The 25,977-nt window shown below is 37.0% G+C and overlaps 1 non-coding gene and 1 pseudogene across 1 annotated transcript; one reads left to right on the plus strand and one right to left on the minus strand.

Annotated features, from left to right (window-relative positions):
• Nucleotides 1-3,137: 3,137 nt before the first annotated feature.
• Nucleotides 3,138-3,244, plus strand: LOC120257811. Its single transcript, XR_005535895.1, has one exon. It is a non-coding gene; the product is annotated as a small nucleolar RNA R71 (small nucleolar RNA).
• An 11,578-nt stretch (nucleotides 3,245-14,822) lies between these two features.
• LOC120249987 lies at nucleotides 14,823-20,279 on the minus strand (annotated as a pseudogene).
• Between the last annotated feature and the right edge of the window lie 5,698 nt (nucleotides 20,280-25,977).

Raw genomic sequence — 25,977 nt, forward strand, 5'->3', positions numbered from 1 at the left:
AATAAAAAAATGCACCGTTAAATTGCTTTTAACTTCGTTCTAAACATGCACACTCATTCTAATTATAGAAACAAAGCATTATTCACTAGTTTTATCGATTAAAATCATGAATTTGCGAAGAGAACAAAAGATAGGGCTTACCGATGAGTTGAAGTGGAAAACCTTGAAGCGGCCGGAAAACCATGCAAAAATCCCTCCAAATACAGCAGTGCAAAGTCGGGAAGAAGTGTGAGGGTGCTCTTAAGTGAAGAGGGAGTGTGGGAATGAGAAGAAACGATGATCCTTTAAAAGGACTCGCGCCTCTTGGCGTTCTGTACAACCGCACGGGCCAAGAAAGCTTTACACAGCCAGTGCGCCTCAACAAGAAAGCTTTACACAGCCAGGTGCACAACCCTATGTACTCTCAAGAAAACACTCACTGCCTCTGAACACAAATACATGGGCATGCGGAAAATACCCACGCCTGTGCGCCCGACCACAGGGGCTGCCGCACGCCCCTGTGGCTTCTCTGTCCACCTGAGAAGAATCACTAAGTGTTTCACACACCCATGTGGAAATTCTGCACGAGCGTGGGCATTCACAAGCTCAACTCACAGGGGCAGCCGCACGCCCCTGTGTCTTCTCGGGATGGAGAGAACTCGTCTGCAGAGATCCGGACGGGCATGTGGAAATTACCCACGCCCGTGCGTATGTCACAAGTTCGCCAACAGGGGCGAGTCCATGCCCATGTGTGCTCTCGGGATAGTTTGCCAAGTCTTCTGCAGGAAATTACACGCCCGTGCAGAAATTCCCCACGGGCATGCGAGAATCACAAGGTCGTTTACAGGGGTGAGTCCACGCTCCTGTGCCTTCTCTGGATGAGCTCGCAATACAAAATCACGGGCGTATGTTAATTCCACACGCCCGTGTGTTTTCTCTGGATGCCTTAGAAAACCCTACAAGCACTGCAGAAAATTTCTGAACATGTTTACACACTCAGAGCCTGCCTAAATATGCAAACTATACCAGTGAGAAACATGATAGATAGCTCAAACGACCAAAACTTCGTCAAATTCACATGAAAACACATGGTGAAATTACAAGTCCACAAGAAAATCACAACAAAAGCATCTACAAATCAAGACACCAACACTTAACAATTTATTCAAGCAAACACTAAACTACCAAATTAAGAAAATAGTAAACACTTGGGTTGCCTCCCAAGAAACTCTTGTTTAACGTCACTTAGCTTGACGTACCTTGTCTTACCTCACGGGGGCTCACAGATGATGGTTGTCCTCTCACCCATGGCTTGGAAACATGATGAGCAAAGTCTCTTGAAGGTAGAGGGGGAATTATCAGGCTTGGGACCACCTAGCAATGATTCATCCAATTTGTCCAGTTCACGCACGTCTCCAACAGCCTTGGAGCATTTACGGTGGTGTCTCCTAGCCTTCTTCATCTTCTGGAGCACCTTCTTCGTGATCCCCGGGGTAGATGGTACTTTTTCCATCGAACCCAGCATCATGATTCCTTCATTGTCCACCTCTTGGTCAAACAAACCCTCGTACGGGTCCGGATTGAACATTTCTTGTATATATTCGTCAACAATCTGATCAGTAGTGTCTAGAAAATATAAAGTATCATCGAAATCAAGAGAATGCCGCATGGCTTCAGCAAGGCGGTATGTGAGCTTGTCATCTCCAACTCGTAATGTTAATTCTCCGCTGTCCATGTCAATCAATGCTTTGGAAGTCCGCAAGAACGGCCTCCAAAGTATCAAGGGTACATCCGCATCCTCATCGACGTCTAGTACCACAAAGTCTACAGGAAATATGTACTTGTCCACCTTGACAAGCACGTCTTCAATGATAACCCTTGGATGTCTCACTGTTTGATCTGCTAATTGCAAAGTCATCCAAGTGGGCCTAGGCTCTTGCAAGCCTAGCTTCTGAAAGAAGGTGTATGGCATGATGTTAATACTGGCCCCTAAGTCCACCAATGTCATTTCTTCACCCAAATTGCCAATGTTACATGGAATGATGAAACTTCCCGGGTCTTTTTTCTTGTTCGGCATATTCTTTTGCAATACCTCCGAGCAAGAAGCATCTAAGATTACTGAAGCACTGTCCTCCAACTTTCTCTTGTTGGTCAACAAATCTTTCAAGAATTTTGCATACTTAGGAATTTTAGCCAATGCCTCAACAAAAGGAATATTGATATGGAGTTGTTTGAACAAACTTAGGAACTTCTTGTACTGTTCATCCCCTTGGTCATTCTTCAATCTGGAGGGATAAGGGATTCTTGGCTTGAAAAGTGGGGGTGCCGCCTCCTTCTCTTTACTTGCTCCCTTCTCAACCTATATAACCTCGGGTGCGTGTTCATTGGGCTTCTCACTCGGAAGCTTACCCTCAACCTCATGACCACTTCTCAAAGTGATCGCCTTCACATGCTCTCTAGGGTTGGTCTCGGTGTTACTCGGCAAGCTTCCTTGTGGCCTTTCTGATAAGGACTTCGCAATCTACCCTACTTGATTTTCAAGATTATGCATAGAGGTGGTGTGGTTGCGAAGTGCAGCCACAACTGATTGGAACCTTGCATCAGATGATTGCACAAACCTAGTTAAGGCATATTTTCCATGTTTGGGGCTTGTTGTTGTTGTTGGAAACCCGGTGGCCCCATGGCCTTTTGTGGACCTTGGTTGCTCCACGAGAAATTGTGATGACGCTTCCAACCTGGATTGTAGGTGTTACTGTATGGGTTTAATTGATTCTCATAGCATTACCTACAAAATCGACATTCTCAACCGAAGATGCATCACCAATAGAGATTGGGCAATCAGAGGGAGCATGTCCTCCACTACACCCGGTGCAAGTAGTAACGAGCGCCATTCTATTCGAAGTTAGGAGATCTAACTTCTTACTTAATGATTCCACTTGAGTCGCTAATGAGGTTCCTGCATCTATCTCATGGAGGCCGGCCACCTTTTTCTTCTACCTAGCATTCCATTGGTAGCTGTTTAACCCCATTTCTTTAATTAGTGACGGACCTCACCAGGGGTCTTGCTACCTAAGGTACCTCCTGCTGCCGCATCCAAGAGTTGCCTTGTACTCGGATTTAAACCGTTATAAAAGGTCTGAACAATCTTCCACTATGAGAATCCATGTTGCGGGCACTTTCTCAGGAGCTCCTTGAACCTTTCCCACGTCTCAAATAGAGACTCTAATTCCAATTGTACAAAGGATGAGATCTCATTCCTAAACTTTGCAGATTTTCCAGGAGGGAAATAACGGGCAAAAAAAGCTTCTTCAATCTCCTCCCATGTGGTAATTGACGCTCTAGGTATTGAGTGTAGCCACTGCTTTGCTCTCCCTTTCAAGGAAAATGGGAAGGCTCTCAACTTGATGGCATCATCTGTTACCCCGTTTATCTTAAGCATGTCGCACACCTCGAGAAAGTTCTCTATATGACTGTTCAGATCCTCATCAGCCAAACTATTAAACTGTGCGGATTGCTGAAACATGTGGATGAATGCCGGCTTCAGCTCGAAGTTCTGAGCGGTAATCGGGGGACGCACAATGCTCAATTGTGTCCCCAATACTGAAGGTCTGGCATAATCGGATAATGTCCGCTACTGCTCATTTTGTTCTGCCATGTTTTCAGATTCTTCTACTTCCAAATCAACTAGATTATACTATTCTTACACAGTTCTTTCCCTTTTCTTCTAAGTGTACGTTCAAGCTCAGGATCTCCTTCAATCAATATCGAAGGGTTCCCTCGGGTCATAACCTGGAGCTACACCAAAAGAAAGAAAACAAAATTAGGACGATGATAGAAAAGAAGATATGAAATAGAATGAATGAATAGCTAAGAAAACAGAGTGCAAAGTATCTCTAAACGCCTACTCCCCGACAACGGCGCCAAAAACTTGACACGTCCGTAGATGCGTATAAACCGCAAGTGCACGGGTGTCGAAGTAATAATCCCAGATGAGTGGGTATCGTATCCATAGAGAATAGGGAATAAAGACACTTATGTTGTTTCTTAACTAAATGTGGAAGATGAATAGTGATAAGTGTGACAAAATATGAAATAACAAAAATAAAAGAAACAAGATAGAGAGCACAAGTAAAGGAGAAGGTAAGGTAATCGATAAAGATAGGTAATGAGTCCGGAAGTGCACGGGTCATCAAGTAATACCTTGTGCATGACACAGGGGTCATATTCCCTAGGGTCCAAGAGCTGCTATTATTCCCCCTAGATGGCACTGTCTAGTCTACCAAATATAGGACTAAAACAAGATAAGAAAAATAACAAGAAGAAAACTATAAACACATGGACTAAGGCTCACCACATAAACATACTAAGGAAGCAAGTAACAATGAAAGTGCGAGGTCCCCGGGCGATGATCTCCTCGGGACTACTAAAGCTATATGGATGTTAGAATTACAAAGGCAGCGGTGGTTGGACCGAGAGACATCCAAAAATAGATCACCCCGATGGTCACGGCGGTAATCCCTAATCCAATAAGAGTATTGGCTCGGAATCTCTTCCGACCAAATCCTCCTACGATCGCATTACAAGTAGGGATATCTCAAATTAAGGCCGAAACTCAACCTAGGTACAGCCCTAATAGTTAGAGGGGTATGAAATACCCAATGGTCATGGTGTATTCATACATGTATCCCTTCCAAGCAAGGTGTGTCGAGTACAAGGGCGATGGTCTCGCACCAAATACAACCTAGAAGTTGGATCACAGAGTTCTCATGCAAAACAACACATCAAAGAGCACCAAGCAAGGATCACAAACCACACAAATACCATACATGTAAATCAAGCATCCATACAAGCAAGTTCATCATAAGGTTTACCGGATGCCCGGTAACCTTGGAAGTCTAGTTCATCATCAACAAAGGAGCAAGTGTAGGAGACAAGAGATACAAAAAAAAGCTCATAACAAACTCCCCTAAGATGAAGACTAGAAGGTGGTGATGAGAACTCGTTGGATCCACGCCGGCGAGCTCCTAGATTGTTTTCCTGGACTGTAACCTTCTTCCCCCTTCGATTTGCCCCTCAGATCTGCCTTCTCCCACAGCCTTGAAGCTCTAGAAAATGATGGTGGAGAATGGTGGCCAAAAGTCCCCCAAATGATGCCCTAACAAAGTTTTTATATGCCCAGATCCCGATGGGTAAACGGGTCAATATACCGGCCACATGCCGACCCCTCGGGATATCTAGTTTTCTGCACGAAGCCAGCGATGAGCTATAGTAACTGCTACAGTGAAAATGCTACAGTATTCCGCCCGGAAACATCATTTTGCTACAGTATACCGAGTTTCCCAGGCTTCTATTAGGCCTGAAATGCAAAAATAACACAATTTAGACCAAAAGGACATCGGTTCAACAAAAAAATATAACGAATAATACCAAACAAATACATTCGAAATACGTACTTTGTAGACGTTTATCAAACATCCACACACCTAAGTTTTTGCTTGTCCCCAAGCAAACAAACATGAAGAACTAAGGGAAATAAGATAAATGGCTAAAAAAGTGCAACCTCAAGCTCAAAAGTAAAGGACCTCACAAGCACAAATGGACAGAAATCAAGGAGTGAGCTGGTCAATGAATAGTGAAGTGATATTAGCTCTGCCTCATCTAGAATGCCCCTGTGAGTGTGTGCTAACCCCCACCTTGACCTCCACACCCTGGATTACCCTAGGATGCCCATTCACCCAAACAAAATGAAAATTTCATTAAAACGATAAAGACATACTCAGTACTCAATTAAGAGTCCTCTAGTTCCTAGATAAAACTCTAACTTTCAAGTAACTATGCAGCAAACCTTAAGGGAACAAGAGAGATACTATATTTCTTTACACACATATATACAAACATACACACTTTTTTTTTCTGAGTCCGACTAACATAGACTACACAAAAAAATTTTTTTACAATCTTTCTGAAGGATGCACATGCTGATTAGGCAAAAGAGCCACACAACGTATTCGAATATAGTCTACATAGACGCATTCATGCTATACTAGCAGAGGAATACTGTCATAGACTCAATTTTGTTTTTCACATGTACAAATTATATCTCATGTGCCTTGTATAGACTTGCTACAATAGTACACTCTAAGCTAGAGAAAACAGTAAAGGAATACAAAAGCTCTTAAAAGTGCATTGAAAATATAATTTAACAAATTAATGCCAAAATCATAATGATGGGTTGGTTGGAGTGTACAAGGTAGAAGTAATGGTGAACATGTATATAGGTGCACTAGAGATGATACAGAACTACATTCAGGCACAAATAAAGTACAACTCACAACTATCATTCTACCAAGCTAGGAAGTCCTTAACAATAAAATCATAGCTATCATAGGTAATCAACCATACAAATGCAAACATTTTCAAAGTTCACGGAACTCCACCCCCCACTTAAAGATGCACATTGCCCTCAATGTGCCTAATCAATAGAATGCAACAAGATAGACAATAAAAACATAGTAAGAGGGTTTCGTGAACCTCCCCGAGTCTTAAAGCATGAGTAGTGAAGTTCATGAGATCGAGGTGACCACCAAAGATCATGGTAGATGATGGAGGAAGAAAGTGTGCTTGATTTCCTAATTCCACCCTGCAAGGCAGAAAAGAACATCACCTCGAGGCATCTATTGACACACCTATAAACACCAACACAATAAACAACTACAACACAAAAACAATTAAAACATAGAAATAAAAGAAAACAGAAAACAGAGACATGTCCATGTGATCTGAGCTACTTGTCCTTGAGTCGGTAGCAATGGAGGCCCAAAACTTGTCATTTGTCATCGGGTAAGGAAGGGAGAAAGAGAACCATCCCCCCTAGCTCTCTTGAAAGCTAATGTCCTGATGGACATCCAGCAAAAACACAGTGGAGATCATCCAACCAAGTTAGAAGCAAAGTGGGCATCAAAAGAATGAAGAAAATCAAGAAAATGCCCAGTGCTACAGTAATTTCGGAAAAAACTTTTCAGGATCTTTGCTTGTAAGAGTAGCCAAAAATTTTACAAATCAAGAAAAACACTTTGATAATCATTAAGCATTCACAAACCAACAAAAATCCAAGAAATTCCACCCTCAAAAACAAGAAGAACTCAAGGTTTTGAGTAAGAGGACAAACCCTTGCCCTAGAGTAAGATGAGTGAATTTAATGGTTGGATCCGGCCAAAAGCTTGCTCAAACTCCAAATTTTTGTCACTAAAATGGAAAAGAGGAGGAGGAGAGCAAACTAGAGCAAAAAAAAATGATGAAAAACGGTGGAGAAATGAGGGAGAAAAGGTTAGAAGAATGGGGAAGAAGGATGAATAGTAAAGTGCCCCAAATCCTCACTTTAATAGCCCTCACTCGGGTGGTCTTGAGGGGCATCCTTGCGGCCCAAGGATGGTCCTCGGGATTTCTTGACACACAACTTTTGTTCTCCACACATTGCACACTTTGTTTATGATTAAAACCTTGAAAAATAAAGCTAGAAACATCGATAAAACACTCAAAACATCAACAAGCATGCATCAAGAATAAGAATTGCTCAAAGACCACATGACAAACAAGAAAACAAAAAGGCTAAAAAACTAAGAAAAATGATGAAAATGCAATTACAACCAAACCACACAAAGAGTACAAGTTAAGCAAAACAACACAAATGAGAAAAAGAATACGAGAAATGAAAAGAACTTGGGTTGCCTCCCAAGAAGCGCTTGTTTAAACGTCATTAGCTCGACGTACCTCTTTCTTACCTAGGGAGGCTTGAAAATGGTGTGTTCATCCCGGCTAAGAGTTGCATAAGAACCACCAAGAAATACGAAACTTACCCTCCAGGATGATGCAAATTTGGAGGTCAAGCATGAGTCACCTTTTGGCCTCCATGGAAAAAGCTTGGGCCGGGAGTTGTTTAAACTTGGCATTGGCGGGTCCTTGGAAGGTTTCAATATCCTACCCGCATTTGCTTCCTCAACCCATGTCAAAATGCCTTGAACTACCCATAAGTGTTGTTTGGGTCTCCAAGGAAAAAAATTTGGTCGAGAGCTTGTTAAGCCATGCATAGGTGGATCAATTGGTGGCTTCAACATCCTATCCACAATATTTTTCTCAACCATGGTGTGATGAACTTCAATTGCCCATAACATTTGCTTGGGCCGCCAAGGAAAAATCTTTTGGTTGGGAATTGTCCAAGCCCGGCATAGGTGGGTTCAAGGATGACCTTGGCTTCTTACCCACATCTTCAAATACAATTCCCGGAATTTCTTCTTTGCACTTCAAAATTATTGATTGGTTGATGGAATGGTCGAAGTTGAGGAAAGTAATGTCTTCAAATGTGGTCGACGGAATTTCTTCAACTTCCTCAAATGTCTCGACGTCTATGATCTCATCCTTCGCCTTATCTTCTTTAGTTTCAACTTGAGGTGGAACATCAATTATTTGCTCAAAAGGTATTGGTGGTACATCAATTGCTTCTTCAACCTCCAACACCTCAATACCAACTTCCACCACAATTTCACCCTTATTCTCTTCCTTTCTAATGTCATTCTCATATATGTCTTCAATAGTTCGTGCCAGCTTGGTCGATATATTGGATGACTCTCCCATCTTGTTTTCCATACTTTGAAGAGATTGTTGGGTATTAAAAATTGCGGTATTCATGGCTTCAAGCTCCGCATCCGCATTCATCATGAATCTTGCAAACACATCTTGTGCACTGAGACCCCGTTGATTGAGTTGCTTACTATAGTCTACAGAAGGTTGGTAGTACCAGGGTTCTTGAAAGGAGGGTAATTGTAGCAATCCATCAAGAGGGTTCTCCTATTGTTGGGTATGATGAGGTGCCGAAGAGTGTGGGTGCCCTCCCCAATATGGATTGTAAACATCAGGATATGGATTGCTAAGGCGTCCTCTCTTGGCATCAAGTTCTTCCATTTCTTTCTCAAGTGCATACGTTTTAGCGGCCAATAATCTTTCTTGAAAATCCAGGGCCGGATCATATTAGTGTGCTCTCATGGCATCTAATTCTTCCATCTTCTTCTCAAGTGTATACATTTTAGCGCGAAGCATTTTTTCTTCAGAGTCCATGGCCCTGTGTAAATAAACAAAACTAGCAAAAATAAGCTATCAAAGAAAACACGAAAGAAACAAAATAAGTAAATATGCACAAAATGGTAAAATACACATACAAAGACAAATATTTAAAACGACAAAGATAAATAACTAGAGCAGTGATCTAAAGGTTTTCCTAGCATTCTTGGTGGTCCTCGGCAACGGCGCAAAAACTTGATGAGTCCGCAAGTGTACGGGTCGTCAAGTAATACCTTGTGCGTGACACAGGGGTCGTATTCCCTATGGTCCAAGAGCTGCTATTATTCCCCCTAGACGACACTATATAGTCTACCAAATATAGGACTAAAACAAGATAAAGAAAATAACAAGAAGAAAACTATAAACACATGGACTAAGGCTCACCACATAAACATACTAAGGAAGTAACAATGAAAGTGCGAGGTCCCCGGGCGATGATCTCCTCGGGACTATTAAAGCTATATGGATGTTAGAATTACAAAGGCAGCGGTGGTTGGACCAAGAGACATCCAAAAATAGATCACCCTGATGGTCACGGCGGTAATCCCTAATCCAATAAGAGTATTGGCTCGGAATCTCTTCCGACCAAATCCTACTACGATCGCATTACAAGTAGGGATATATCAAATTAAGGCCGAAACTCAACCTAGGTACAGCCCTAATAGTTGGAGGGGTATGAAATACCCAATGGTCATGGTGTAATCATACATGTATCCATTCCAAGCAAGGTGTGTCGAGTACAAGGGCGATGGTCTCGCACCAAATACAACCTAAAAGTTGGATCACAGAGTTCTCATGCAAAACAACACATCAAAGAGCACTAAGCAAGGATCACAAACCACACAAATACCATACATGTAAATCAAGCATCCATACAAGCAAGTTCATCATAAGGTTTACCGGATGCCCGGTAACCTTGGGAGTCTAGTTCATCATCAACAAAGGAGCAAGTGTAGGAGACAAGAGATACAAAGAAAAGCTCATAACAAACTCCCCTAAGATGAAGACTAGAAGGTGGTGATGAGAACTCGTTGGATCCACGTCTGCGAGCTCCTAGATTGTTTTCCTGGAGTGTAACCTTCTTCCCCTTCGATTTGCCCCTCAGATCTGCCTTCTCCCACAACCTTGAAGCTCTAGAAAATGATGGTGGTGAATGGTGGCCAAAAGTCCCCCAAATGATGCCCTAACAAAGTTTTTATATGCCCAGATCCCGATCGGTAAACGGGTCAATATACCGGCCGCATGCCGACCCCTCGGGATATCTAGTTTTCTGCCGAGAAGCCAGCGATTAGCTATAGTAATTGCTACAGTGAAACTGCTATAGTACACTGATACAGTACTGTACTACAGTTATTCCGGCCGGAAATGCTCGTTTTTGATACCGAATTCATCCCAAATCACGTCGCCCGAGTTGCCCAGGCTTCTATTAGGTCTGAAATGGAAAAAAATAACACAATTTAGACCAAAATGGCATTGTTTCAACAAATAAATGTAACGAATAATACCAAACAAATACATGCAAAATATGTACTTTTAGACGTTTATCAATGGGGTACCAGGATATTGATCCGCCTAGGACAATCGTTTCAAGTGCAAGAATCCTCTATTATACTTCCTAATTGATGCAACAATGAGTCGTGGAAATTCTTAATTACATGATCTCAAATCTAAGGCCAACCATGCCTAACTCTATACATGTCCCGGAGGAGAGATTGAATAACCTCTCATCCTCTCACTCGCATAGAATTGCAATGAGCTCTAGGGATTCAAAGTGATAAATCCTATTTCTATGTATAGACCTAACCCTTTGGTCCATGTGGAAGATCCCTAGCCACAATTAAGCCCTAGGTGCTAAAATCACTTTAGCGCTTCACTCCGTTGCACTCGCAACTAAGCCCCAGCGGAAGGTCATCCCTTAGCCAATTCACTCTACTATGGCCGCAAAGAACTCTTGGAATGTGGAGGTAGGATAGATCACACTAGAGGGGAAAGTGGACGCTCTGCTACCTCTCGACTCACCCTCTCAATCCTCTCCAATCTAGCTTGGTCTGACTCTCATGGTGTGTCACTCACTCACAAGAGTTACCAACAAGAACTTTCAACCCTAGTGTCACTCTAGGGGAGTATTCATATAATCAAGTCTCCAAGATTGGAACTCACAATAAACATCAATTAATTGAAAGCATAATACAGAGATTCAATGAAACGAATACATCCTAGGGTTCACAAATACCCAAGTACCCACTAGTGGTTTAGTTCTCCATGAAGCTAGATATAATCAATGAAATCGAATTTAAAAACAAAGCATCCATAGAAAACCCCCTCGTTAGTCATGGTGATGGTCTTGTGGAGAGTCCTCTACTCGTCACAAGGGTCCCTTTGTCCGGCTTATGATACACCTCGCCGGATCGGTGCCGACGAAAGCTCTCCCTCTAACCTTCTTCAAAATGGCGCGCGATGTCAGAGCCATAGAACTCTCCAAAGCCCTAGCCAATACCTCTCAAAACCCTAGCCGCCGCCCTCTCTCAAGTTGGGGAAAAGATGGAGAAAAGAATGTTGAAATCGGGGCTGAAATCGGCTTTTAAAGGGGTGGAATCGGGAATCCACACGCCCATGTGTGCACCCCTGTGGATATTTCACACGGGCATGTGGAATTTCCACACGCCCGTGTGGATTCTCTATTTTTCCGTTTTCTCAGCTAGCTGTAAACAGTGATGCTGCAGTATTTTTGCTGTCATGTTTTCTACAATACCTAGCTACAGTAGCGGCCTGAAATACTCCCGAATCCATACTTTCATCGAGGTAATGCAAACGGGCACACATTTATGTCGTGGATCACCTTGCTTCTTTAATAACAGACATGTTTGTGGAGATCTTGTTCTATATTCACAAGTCGGAATGCTTGAATGTGACTGCCCTTGTGCCCCTCCAAATAGTTGTGCTAACTCGAGTACGAGGAGGTTGGCACACATTCCTCCATCTGGAACCCGACCTATGTCTTCGCGTTTGAACCTTAGCAAGATTTCCTCCAAATTAGTGCATTATGACACACATTGGCTTCTTTCTCTCATAATCGGCCTCACAACCCTACCGGCATGAAAGTAACATAAATACACCCATATTAGCGTTAAAACCCGAGAAAAGTAATGCTCAACACAAGGAAAGAACACTTCATATTCTTATCGCACAAACACTTATCATGGCTTGTTTTCTCTGTTGGATGAACAACATCCCAAAATGCAAACTTATTAGCATCTATGTATGTAAATGGATTCCATTTATCACATAGGTACCCAAGCTTAAAGAACCCTGTGGCACAACACCCATGTTCAACATGCTCATATCCTGACAAATTGTGAAAACAAACATTAATAAAAAAAATCAAATAACTTTTTAATATATATATATACATTGCAATTATGTGTTCTTATAAATTTGAAAGCCATCACATTGTTTATAAATTTTACAGTAGTTTAGCGATAGTTTGACTAATTTCAAATATATGGTTAAGATATAATAATAAAAAGTGTGTGCATTTCGAGTGGCTTATATATGTTGTGAAAAAAATCTAATAAAATATAGAAATTTGTTTTATCCTGCACATGGCACATTTAAGTAAATCTATTATAAGAGAAATTATAAAATAACAGGATCCATAAAGACAACTTAACAAGCTATAGTGAATAGCAATATCAAAAGTAGGTAAATAACAAGAAAGAAAAAAAGAACACTTAACATAAAGGGAAGGATTCTAAACTAACTGAAGAAATAAAGCATAGACTGTTGATAAGTGCTTGTGCGATATGAATGCGAATCGTTCATTCCTTATGTTGAGCATTACTTTTCTCGGGTTTTTACATTAATATGTGTGTTTTTATGTTACTTTCGTGCAGGTAGGGTTGTGAGGCCGAGTATGAAGGAAAGAAGCCAATGTGGATCGTAATGCACCGATTTTGGAGGAAATCTTGCTAAGGTTCAAACGCGAAGACTTAGGTCGGGTGTGAGATGCTAGAGTGTGTGCCAACCTCCTCGTATTCTAGTTGGCACATCCATTTGGAGGGGCACAAGGGCAGTCACACTCGAGCATTCCGACTTATGCACATAGAACAAGAGCTCCAACAACTTGTCTATCATTGAAGAAGCAAGTGATCTACGAAGTGAACGTGTGCCCGTTTGCGTTACCCTGATGAAAGTATGGATTCGGGAAGCTATTCAGGCGTCTGTAGCAGCACTGTAGTAGCACTGTTCACAGCTGGCCGAGAAAACAAGAATTCAGAGAATCCACACGGGCATGTGGAAATTAAACACTCCCGTGTGGAAATTCCACATGCTTGTGAAAAATCCACAGGCTCGTGTAGTCGCCCGACTCCAGCCCTATTTAATGCCGATTCAGCCCCGATTTCAGCATTCTTTTATCCATCTTTTCCCCAACTTGAGAGAAGGCTTCGGCTAGGGTTTTGAGGGATATTGGCTAAGGTTTTGTAGAGGTTCTACGGCTCCGACATCGTCATTCCTGAGGAAGAGGGTTGGTAGGGGAGCTTCCGTAGAGGCATATCCTATACCGGACGAGGGAATCCTTGGACGACTAGTAGAGGACTTTCCACAAGACCATCGACACGACCATCGAGGGGGTTTCTTTATGGATTCATTGCTTTTACATTCTATTTTTTTTATTGTACTTAGCTCCATGGAGAGCTAAACCCCTAGTGGGCACTTGGGTATTTGTGAACCCTAGGATGTATTTGTTTCATTGAATCTCTTTATTATGCCTTCAATTAATTGATGTTTATTGTGAGTTCCAACCTTGAATGCTTGATTGCATGAACATTTCCCCTAGAGTGACACTTGGGTTGAGAGTTCTTGTTGGTAACCTTGTGAGTGAGTGACACCACGAGCATTAGACAAAGCTAGGTTGGAGAGGGTTGAGAGGGTGAGCGAAAGGTACAGGAGCATCCCCTTTCCCCTCTGACGTGATAGATTCTACCTCCGTTCCTCGAGTTCTTTGCGGCCATAATAGAGTGAATGGTCTAAGGGATGACCCTCCTCTGGGGCTTAGTTGCGCGTGCAACAGAGTGAAGCATTGAGGTGATCTTAGTATCTAGGGCTTAATTGTGATTAGGGACCTTTCACCTGAACCAAAGGGTTAGGTCTATAATTAGGAAGAGATTTATCACTTGGAATCCCAAGAGCTCTTTGCAACTCTATTCGAGTGCGAGGTTGAGATGTTATCTAATCTCTCCTCCGGGACATGTATAGAGTTAGGCATAGTTGACCTTAGATTTGGGACTATGTAATTAAGGATTTCCACGACTCACCATTGCATCGATTAGGAAGCATAATAGAGGGTTCTTGCACTTGAAACAATTATCTTAGGCGGAGCATTATCCGAGTACCCCATCTTTATCGATTGCCTTACCTCCTCCTTTTCTCGTGCTCTCTTACTTGTTGTTTTTACTTTTGAGAATTGAATCATTTTCACACTTATCACTACTGATCTTTCACATAGCTAAGAATCGGATTAAGTGTTTTTATTCCCTATTCCCTATGGATTCGATACCCGCTCATCCGGGATTATTACTTCGACAAACCCGTGCACTTGCGGGATATACGCAAGGGGACCATGTCAACTGGAAAATAAACCAATCTAAGCCCAGGCAATGAAGCAGAGAACTTTCCAATCAATTCCTTAAACTTGGAGTTAAAATCTCTGGCAACCATCTTGCGCTGCTTTATGACTCACCCCTATGGAAAAAATTCATTGTCCTCTCCAATGGAACACTCGCAATTGGACACAACCCTGTGAATCCTATCTTATTTTGCCCTCAAACTATATAACTCTTGTATGAAATTCCCAATTAAAGAGATGGGAAAGTCCTTGTACTCATCAACTATGAACTCTTTGAACCTTGTTGTAGTGTAAGAATAGTAGTTTTCAACAAACTCATTTCCCTATGCTTATGATGTATAGCGCCTCATTCACTGTCCATTTAGCCTTCTTTTCTCCGAGATAGGCCTTTAATCTCTCTTGGTACTCTTTGAAGTACTCCACTTCTTTCCATAGTGGGATCATAGACTGTATTTAATAATATAAAATATTTTAGTATACTTCTTCTTTAAATTAAATAAACACTTTATTTTACATATAGCATTAGTTATAAACAATTTATACTTGACAAAAAGTAAACACAAACAAACAATCAAATTATATACTCAATTTTATTAGATACAAACCAAACATATTACTTGATCTCTAATGCAACATAAAAGCTTACTCTCTTGACATGTGTTTGTTTATTTTAACTATTGCAAACAAATGAACCATAATAATCTCTAATACCATATTAAACGTAAAACAATACATTATTTGTCTTATTTAACTCAAACCTTAAGCTAATAAAACAAAAAAAATCTAGACTTATTTATTTAAATTCATATTTTCTTAAATTAAGTAATATGGTATTATAAATTACTCAAAAAAATTTAACCCAATATTATTAAAAAAACCTTTGTAGGAATTAATGGTTGGAGCTCATGGAACATACTTTCTATTATTAATTATAGGTCACCAAAATGAGTAAGAGACCATTTTGAACCTTTCAGCCTGAGCAAGTAAAAGTTGCCACCAAATAAGCACCAGAAAAATAGATATTTACTTTATATGATGAACCCATTTATTGCACCAACTGAAACATTGAAGAAATTGGTGAAAAGTCCTAAACTAATATTTTCATAACTAAGTACGTCACTTTCATTTCTAGTAATTTGAAAAATTCTCAATTTTAATAGTAACATTATTTGAATTTTCAAAAATAAAAAGTTTTTGGTCAGCCTTTATGCTTTGTACAAACCATATCTATCATCATATATTTATCAATGAAAAATATTTATTTCATTTCTCCAATCATTCCACTCATACACCAACTGACAGTGGCATCCATGTTATATTATTAATTAAAAAATTTCAAAAATATAAAAATAAATAAAATTATAACATTATAGATCATAATTTTTAAAATTTCCTAATAAATGTATTCCTTTCACCTCCACTCTTGTTTAATATTACACAGAAAAAAATAATTTGCTAAATTTGAACTTAAAGGTGATTTAAATTTAAATAGGCGCCTAGAGGGAAACTGTGCACCTATCCCAGGTGCTGATTCTTGCTCAGACTAGATAGTAATTATGTACAATATTTTTATAAATTATATAAACATAATTTATTAAAAATTATTTTTTAGGCATACACAACTTTGATAATATAAAATCATATATGTTAAAACTATACACATAAGATATGTATAACCCCAGAAACCAAAAAATTACATATGTACTTCTGTTTGACGAACTTAATACAAAATAAGATATGCATAGGCCAAGAAACCAAAAAGAATTACTTATATACTCTTTTTTTTCGACCAACTTGATACAACAATATATATATATATATATATTTATATATAAGGGCTAAATATTAGAAAATTTTGTTTGTACCTTTAAATTTCTAATCTGCCAATACTTATTATGTATATATATATATATGTGTGTATAAAGCTAACTTCAAAAATATTTAAGTGTTTTTAATAATTTTAACATTTTAATTAATTTATATTAAAAACATCAACTGGTTTGTCAGAAATACATAAGCAAGTTTTTTTTTATTTTTTTTATTAATATGGATAAAAAAACCATACCACTCTCTATTTACATTTCAATTATGAATTAGGAGAGCAATAATAATCCAATGACCCAATTCCAACAGAACCAAGACATGGTTTGTTCTAGTCATAGATTTATATGTTTTTGTGTTTGTTTATTTTATAATATGAAGATAGATTGGTAATTATTTAAAAAAAATTATTGTTCTTTATTTTAAAAGTCACTGAACTGAAAGCAATTAAACTAACGGGAATAAACCACTTCTTGATTTTATGGTAACCATGAAACTATGTCCTTGAAATAATTTGTATTGGGAGAGACCTTTTTGTATATGAGTCAAATAACTTAACCGAGTATATTTTCAGCATATAGACATTAATAAAAAAAATACAAATATGATGTAGCAGGGGTATAAATGCCATAACCGACAATGGTCATGAGAAGGAGTCTCGAAAAGTAGTGGTATAGAGCGTGTCATTGAGACAGTCCCATGCCTACACAGTAGCGACAGCAGAACACAGTGCCCAAATATACGCATTCAAACAAACAAAACAAATGAGAAAGAAAAGGAAAAGTGCATGCAAACCAAACCCCTTAAAGCAATGGTGGGAATGAAGGATTGGAGTACTCACCACACTACAACAAATTATATTTTTAGTGATAACAAAAGTTATCATTAGAAGCAATAGTCACAATTAGCAATAGTAGCAAATTTTGGAAGTCATCACCTTATGTCACAAATACCTCCAATACTAATACAAGAGTGACCATTTTAGACAAATGGTCACAATTACTCTATATTTTTGTGACCAATTTTACGACATTAACAAATTTAATATTTGTGACAAAAGGATGTAGATACAATAACCTTATTTATTTATGTCAATTTTGTTGACACAAAATAATTTTAATTGTAATGAATAAAGTGCTCATAATAATTTGTTTTGTTGTGTCAATTTTGTTAACACAAGAAAAATACTAAATTGTGACGAATAAGCTGTCACAATAATCTATTTTATTGTGACAATATTATTGACACAGAAAAAATACAATAGTGATAAAATGTTTTTGTCAATAGTAATATTTTTATTGATAACCAATACTTTGTCACTAATGTTACTTTGAAATATTGTTATGTGTTTATGTTGTCACAAATAAAATTATTAATTTTAAAAAATAATATTGTCACTAAAATAAGAATTATGTTATGCTAATTTCCTCACTAATATAATAAATTATTTGTGATAAGTATAAAGTTATATTTTAGGTACTTTTGTTAAGACAAATTTCTAATAGCAACAATATCATCACACAAGAAAATAAAATATTTAATATTATATGAAAATAAATAAATAAATATCATCAAAAATATATAAAATTAAAAATTTGAATGTATAAATTGAAAATTTTAATATCAAAAATACAATTATAAAATTATCCTTTTGAAAAAAGAAAAAAATTATAAAATTATCCTAAATTTGGAGATGAAGTACTCCTTTATGCATATGAATCTTCTCTTTTGCTTTTCAGTCTCAACTTCTAGTAGAATTTGACTCCTTTGTTGGGACTTTAATGTTATTCCCTTTCTTTGATGTTTATTCTGCACATTTTAGGGAAAAAATAATCTAATGAAATAATTTTAAAAATTAAAAAATTCTAATTTAATACAACCTTCATATCATTATTTTTTTCAATTGAGACAAGTTCCATGTTGTATTTGGCTTTTGTGATTTTCAATAGATAAAAATCATAAAAAAAGAAGAAGAAAATCACATAATCAATATCTAAATAACATATTCCTATGATGAACATGAACCTAAGATTTAAAGTATTGAAAAAAGAAAACACTAATAAACAATCATCATTGAAAAATAATTCAATAAACCTAACTTTGAAGATTAAAAAAGATAAAGCAAAAAATAAAAATAAAAAATTATCTCTTATCAATTGCATAAACTAAGCAAAAAGAATTTAAGAAAAGAAAAACAAGCAAATCTTGTGGCCATCAATAACATGTACCTTTACATCAAGAGCTAGTTGAGTTACTTTAATTCTCCGAACCGAATGAAGCAAAACTGTTGCCATCGATCTCTAGAGGCTTCTCTCCTGTTTATATGTTAAGTTCATTGAGGATATATATCTTTTTAAATTTTAATTTTTTTTAAAATATATATTATCTAGATTTTGTTTCGTGAGAATTTGGTAAATCTCTATTTAATTTTAATTTTGAAAATATTCTCTAATACTATAAATAATAGGTATAATTTAAATTAAAAGTTTGTTTTCTATCCCTTAAAATATCAATTTTGAGAGTTGGGTAAACAATAACAACTTGCAAAACAATGAATTTGGAGAATATTTTCTTACATCGATTTTTATCTCATATTTTTACAAATATTTATAAAATTTGAATAGTTTTTCTTTTAAAAAATGTTATATATATAAACACAAAACATATCGAATTTGATCCTAAAATATGTTAAGCATATTTTAGGGTTTTTTTGTGACAATATTTACTAGATATTAATAGTTGAATTTTTTGTGACAAAAAATTTTGATCATAAAAAATAAAATAACAAGTAGTGGAGAACACTTTCTTCACAACAAATGAAAATATTATTTACGACACTATAGGTCCATTAATAGTGACAACGTATTTGTGAGAGATCCTAAATCATCACAATTATAATAGTTTAGTGACAAAAAATCATCACAATTAACTGAAACAATAGTGTTAATTAATTTTTTTATCACAAAAAACTTTATATTTGTAACAAAATGATTGATAGTTACAAAAAAACATAAATCATAATGTCGTAATTCTTGTAGTGCAAGCATAATTTACATGGTATATTAACTAGATTGGGGAAATCTAGGCCTATATTATTACTTTTTTTAATTATTTTTGTTACTTTTTGTATTTTTGTGTTAAAAATAGTTGTTTATTTTGTATATGATTGATGAATATATATATATATATATATATATATATATATATCTATCTATATATGCATTATGTAGATACGGGGCTACACCAATGAGATGATGATGATTTAGTATTTAGACATAGTTACTAATAAATGTTTTAATAGGTTAATATTTTAGCTTAATAGAACAAAAATTTTTAGTATCCAATAGGTTATTTTGAAGTATTTATAAATAATAACTTTGCTTGATAAAATCATGTTAAATTTTATCTATAATTACTTAAAAAATCTATCATAAATAAGTTAAACAATGGCATCTGTTACTTTTTTTTACACAAAAAACTTAATATTTGTAGCAAAATAACCTGGTGACACAAAAAAATTGTCACTAAAAATCTTAATTCTTGTAGTGCTAACATTGGCGTTGTTAAGACTGGTGCCAATGGAGATGAAGCAAATGGCGGAGGCGAAGTCGTTGATAGTATAAACAGGATTGAGATAGGCAGGAACAATAGGGTCGAGGTCAAGGGCTGAAGGTGTAGAAGTCGTAGGCGAAGTGGCTGTTGCTGAATCTGGAGTTATTAAAATTCTTTCCCCCCTCATGGCACCACCACTAATGGACCTCTAAGGTGTGTGTAAATAAATATGCAAATAATATCAAAGTGAGTCCATGAATATCGCAAGTATACGGTCGTCAAGTAATACCCGCGTGGATGAGCATGAGTGTCGTATTTCCTCAGGAATGATAAGAGGCTCCTATTACTTCCTTTTCGCTTAATCACCAGCTTAAATTTTTATGTCTTTCTTTAGTTTACTTCTACAATCTATTATACAATACAATTGGAGAATCATTAAAAACAATTGGAAGGAGTTGGGTGGTTATATGACAGTTATCTTGATTATTACTTATGATAAACATTGAGTGTGATAATCATGTTTTGGAATTGGATAGAGCGAATTCAAAGGCCTATTGGTCCCAATCTCTTGGCAACAAACTCTAAATCACTTAGAACCTTTAGGGTGAAATCTCTTCCTACCCCAACCTCCTATGTTTGCCTTAACTACAAGAATTCCTATACAAGGGACAAACCAAACCTTTAGCCTAAGGGGCAATTGATCCCTAATGGAGAAATCTAGCTATGCCTAATCTCTTAGCGCATGCATATATCTAACATGGCATGTGTGTTCTAATGTAGGGGCATATCTTCCTCATCCACTTTAACAGGAATATCATTCAAGAAACATGTAATGAATCACATAAACTAGAAAAATTTATTGAATTAAACAATCAAGATTCATAAGTAATAATCGAGGGACCTAGAAAAACAATTCCCCTCGAATTATGTTCCTATGGATCATAAATAAAGATATAAATCAAGATAAAATCATAAGACCAAAGAATTATGTAAAAGAATTTGTAAACTAACTCCCCCAAATAGGTCTCCGAAGGTTAAGGTTTAGACGATCCAAAGATTTGACAAGATGGCACTGAATCTCTTTGCCTACCCTCCTCTAATGATGATCATTGAATTACCTTTAGAAAAATCACTGGAATTTGCTGAAATATGGGTGAAAGTCATCTCCAGTTGCGCAGATCTTTAGAACTCTAGGCGCCTTGCCTTATTTGGTAAAAGAATCTCCCCCAATTAAAAAACCTAGGGTATATATAGAATCGAGTCTGCCACGGCCTTACCAAGGGGCGTTGTGATGCCCATTGTGAAACCCATAGCCCTCCGAGCATTGTGTGGCTAGATCGTGGTTGTGATGGGTTTCAAAATAGTCATTGTGAGCTTGTTGTGCCTTTTCTGTTGCTCCCACTGATTCCACACCGCCATGGCTTAATGATTGCAGTGTTAAGTATGGACAACGACCATGGTGAGATGTCACCACGGACGTTGTGAGTCGTGGTAAAGAACTGATTCAGCAATTTGGCCAATTTTGCTTCAAAACACCCCTGAATTCACTTTTTTTGCCCTAAATCAGAAATAAAGGCCATGGTGAACAAAAGAATGAAATTTCGTAGTAATTAAGTGCTAAACATGTCAAATTCCATGTTGAATGTAGTGTCAATGGTATAAAAAATATAAACTTTCTAGCTCTTCTCAATCAACCTGAATTAGTTAACTTATCACAGAAGCACTAGATTCATTCGATAATCTATGCGCTATGACAAAGTAAAAAGAGACAATGCTAATGTCAAAGGTCCATCACCCACCTCAACTTTGAAGAGGCCATTAATTTATGGAATTCTAATTACCATATTAGAAGGGTCACTCAACTGAAAGCTTTACCTTTTTATAAGTGACGAACCTTTAAGGTGTGTAAAAATATGAATATGTAAATATACAAGTATGCAAACAATATCACAATTAGTCTGTAAATACTGCAAGTGTACGAGTTGTCAAGTAATATCTCATGGGTAAGCACGAGAGTCATATTGCTCTAGGAACGACGAGAGGCTCCTATTACTTCCTTTTCACTTAATCAATAGCCTAAGCGTTTATGTTCTTTCTTTAGTTTACTTCTACAATTTATTACACAATACAATTAGAAAATCGTTAATCACACTTGGAAGGAGTTGGGAGGCTGTATGATAGTTATCTTGATTATTACTTATGATAGCCGTTGAGTGTGACAATCGTATTCTAGAATTAGACTTGGGGAATTCAAAGACCTACTAGTCCCAATCTTTTGGTAACTAGGTCTAAATCACTAGGAACTTCAGGTGGAATCTCTTCCTACCTAGCCTCTTATGTTTGCCTTAAGTATGAGAATTCTACTAGAAGGGACAAATCAAACCCTAAGCCTTAGGGACAATCAATCCCTACTTCAGAAACCTAGCTATGCCTAATTTCTTAGCGTATGCATAGATCTATCATGGAATGTGTGTTCTTAATATGGGGGCATATCATCCTCATCTACATTGACAAGAATATCAATCAAGAAGCATGCTATGAATCTCATAAACTAGAAATATCTATTGAATTAAACAATCAAGTTTCATAAATAATAATCGAGGGATCTAGATATACAATTCCCTCGAATTCGGTTCTTATGGATCATAAAATAAAGCATTAAATAAAGAGAGAACCATAAGACCAAAGAATAAATATGGTTTAAAGAGTTCCTAAACTAACTCCCTCCAATAGGTCTCAGAAGGTTGAGGGTGAGAGGGTCCCAAGATTGACAAGTCTGTTCCTAATCTCTTCGCGCGACCTCCTCTAATGATGACCATTGAATTACCCTCGAGAAACTCACCAAAATCTGCTAAAATATACTTGAAAGTCATCTCCAGTTGCTCACATCTCTAGAACTCTGGCCGCCATACCTTATTTGGCAAAAGAATCCCCCCAAATTTAGAGAAACCTAGGGTGTTTATAGAAATCAAGTCCGCCACGGCCTCACCATGAATGTTGTGATGCCTGTGTTGAGTAAGTTATTGCTGGGCTCAAAGTCGCTTCCTGGCACGACTCTTTAGGCATCATGTGGCTAGATCATGAACGTGATAGGTTTTCACAATGGTTGTTGTGAGGCGTTGTGGCTTTTATATTGTTTCCAATGGTTCCACGCTGCCAAGGCTTGATAACGGCTATGGTGAGTGTAGAGAACAAATGTGGTGACATGTCACCATGGCCGTTGTGCGCCGTGGTAAAGCTTTGATTCAACAACTTAGCCTATTTTGCTTCAAAACACCCCGAATTCGCTTCTTTTTCAATAAAATAGAAATAAAGGCCGTGGTGAAAAAAAGAATAAAATTTCATACTAATTAGTTTCTAAACATGTCAAATTCCATGCCGAATACAGTGTAAATGATATAGAAAATATGAATTTTCTAGTACTTATGAATAAGCTCTTTCAACAACCTATCACAACTAAACGCCTCTATAGACAACCGACATTTCATACCTCTTAAAATAGTTCAGTTTCAACACTTCTACATATTTTTCTGGAACAACTTCTATTAATAATAAGATGAATGCTGGAAGGTAATTGAATAACCAATCTACAAAATGCAACCACTAGAACTAAAGTTACACGCCATTAGTCGTCCCTTCATATCTTAGTACATTATCCTAAGGTTATTGTATATACATTCAAAGCAAATGATATTTTTCGAGATAAAACACAAATCAATCAGAAGGTTTAAGATAATCAAGTTACTTAAAAAAATATAAAATGAAAAAAAAATCCAATCATGTCCGATAAGGTTCATAATTTAACAAAAGAAGCAATCATACTATAGAATTTCTATCATCCAGTAACTATAAATGATCAAAAGCATAAATTTATAATAAAAAAAATAAATGTAGGACCATGGCGGCATATAAAGCAAAGTTCATGTTCAATCAAATGTAGAATCACCAACAAGAACAAAATATATAATTATAAATATACTTGCCAATAATTATGTTTCTAGATTAAAAAAATATAACACAGAAACTATTTTGATAATAATTAAAAAGTAATGTTATCATTAGTAATAATAAAATCATAATGATTATATATCAATTATTCTAATAATATAATGATGATAATAATCCAACTTGAGATAGGAATGAATCACCACCTTACTTTTGCAAAGGCCAGTAAAAACAATCTTAGTTTTAATTTTGGATACAAAAATGGCAAAGATTTTATGGATGGCCCATCTCATATGGCCCAGCCTGCTTAATCGCACGCTTCGAGATTCGGAATTCATAATCAAAGCATGAACTAATTCAACCGAATCCTTGTGCCATTTCACGCAACTTCCTTCTCATTTCTTCATCACTGGTGAAGCAACCAAGCGATGGTACTTACTCCATATTTCCTTTAGATTTATGTCCAAGCTCCAGAATTCGATTGAATTCTACTTGAATTCATTCAATTTTTCTCTGCAATCTAGCTAATCGACAATTTCTTTACAATTACTCTGTTAGTTTTCATAATTGCTCGTTGATTTGTACCCATTTCTTCATTTTGTTTTGAGTTGTTATTGCTATAAAAGATTATATAATTTGACATGTATGTTTGATGAATGTCATTTCTAGGGATACATTTTCAAGTGACAATCATGAATTGCTGTGCTTTTTAGTGAAATGATGTTTTGTGGATTCAATTGAAAGCCTCATTGAATGTTTTGTGGATTGTATTCTACACAGGGTTAAGAATTTGGGGTATTGTTAAATAATTCTTTGTTCATGAATGGTGGTGTTTGTTTCATCACTACTAATAAATCTAGGTTTTCTGCTTCTACTATTTTTCTCCCATGTTTAGTTAATTCAATGTTTAAACTAGTTTAAATAATACTTTTTTGATCTTGATCTTGGCTTCCTTGGTGTTTCATTTATGCTTATGAGTAGAAATCTTGTAAATATACCGGTTAAGTGATTAACTGGAGAATTTAGCCTGGAGAAGTGAAGGAGTTTACTTGCAAAAATCTTGTAAAGCCTCTTGATGAAATGAAAACTCTCTTTTCCGATCTATATTTTCAACATGTAGCAGATAGAGTTCTCATCATTTAATGGTTAAGATAAATGTAAGGTTTACATCACATTAAATTAAATTATTTAGGAAGTTGAAACACTTAAGGATCATTATGCACGGTTTGCTTGAGGAAGGATGGGAATGAGGAATTTCTTTTCCTAATGCATTGTTTCCAGAGCATTCTTAAAATTATTAACATGCTACAAAAATGACGAGAGAATATTAATGAGTGTAGCTCATGATTTTTTATGTTGATATTTTATGTTACCTTGAGAATTGGACTATAATATATTATTTTCACGGCACCAATTGAGTGACTGCAACATATTTCTTGAAGCTCACTGAGGTTGGCTATTAAAGACTAATGCCCAGTTAGGTGAAAATGATGAACATTTTGTATGAGATGGGAGTTGTTTTGCCCTAGTTTTAAAGTTCACAATTTTGCAAATTGGCTGCTAAGTAATTACTTTTATTGGTTGATTCCTTGATAGTGAAGGGCTATGGAGGTTGTCAGTAGTTTGTTTGAAAATCCTCAAAGCTATCTAGAAACTAGAATTTTGAGGGGGAAAAAAAGAATGACAAAAATAAAACTTTGCTTTGGATGAAGAAGATAAAACATGTGGAGTGTGTTGAATATGAAAGAAACCTGCACTTGTAGTCATAAGCCTAATTTCTTAAAATGATTTATCTCCTTGCAGATTCATGTTTTAATTGCAAATTCATACTTTTTACCTTAATGTTTTGTTGGTATGGTAGGTGTATCATTCTAGTTTTGTTGATGAAGAGGGAATCACCAAAGCTTGTGAATTGCTTCTTCTTCCCCTAAGGAGTCATA

Source organism: Dioscorea cayenensis, chromosome 3, assembly GCF_009730915.1.
Source record: "Dioscorea cayenensis subsp. rotundata cultivar TDr96_F1 chromosome 3, TDr96_F1_v2_PseudoChromosome.rev07_lg8_w22 25.fasta, whole genome shotgun sequence".
NCBI classification, from domain to species: Eukaryota; Viridiplantae; Streptophyta; class Magnoliopsida; order Dioscoreales; family Dioscoreaceae; genus Dioscorea; species Dioscorea cayenensis.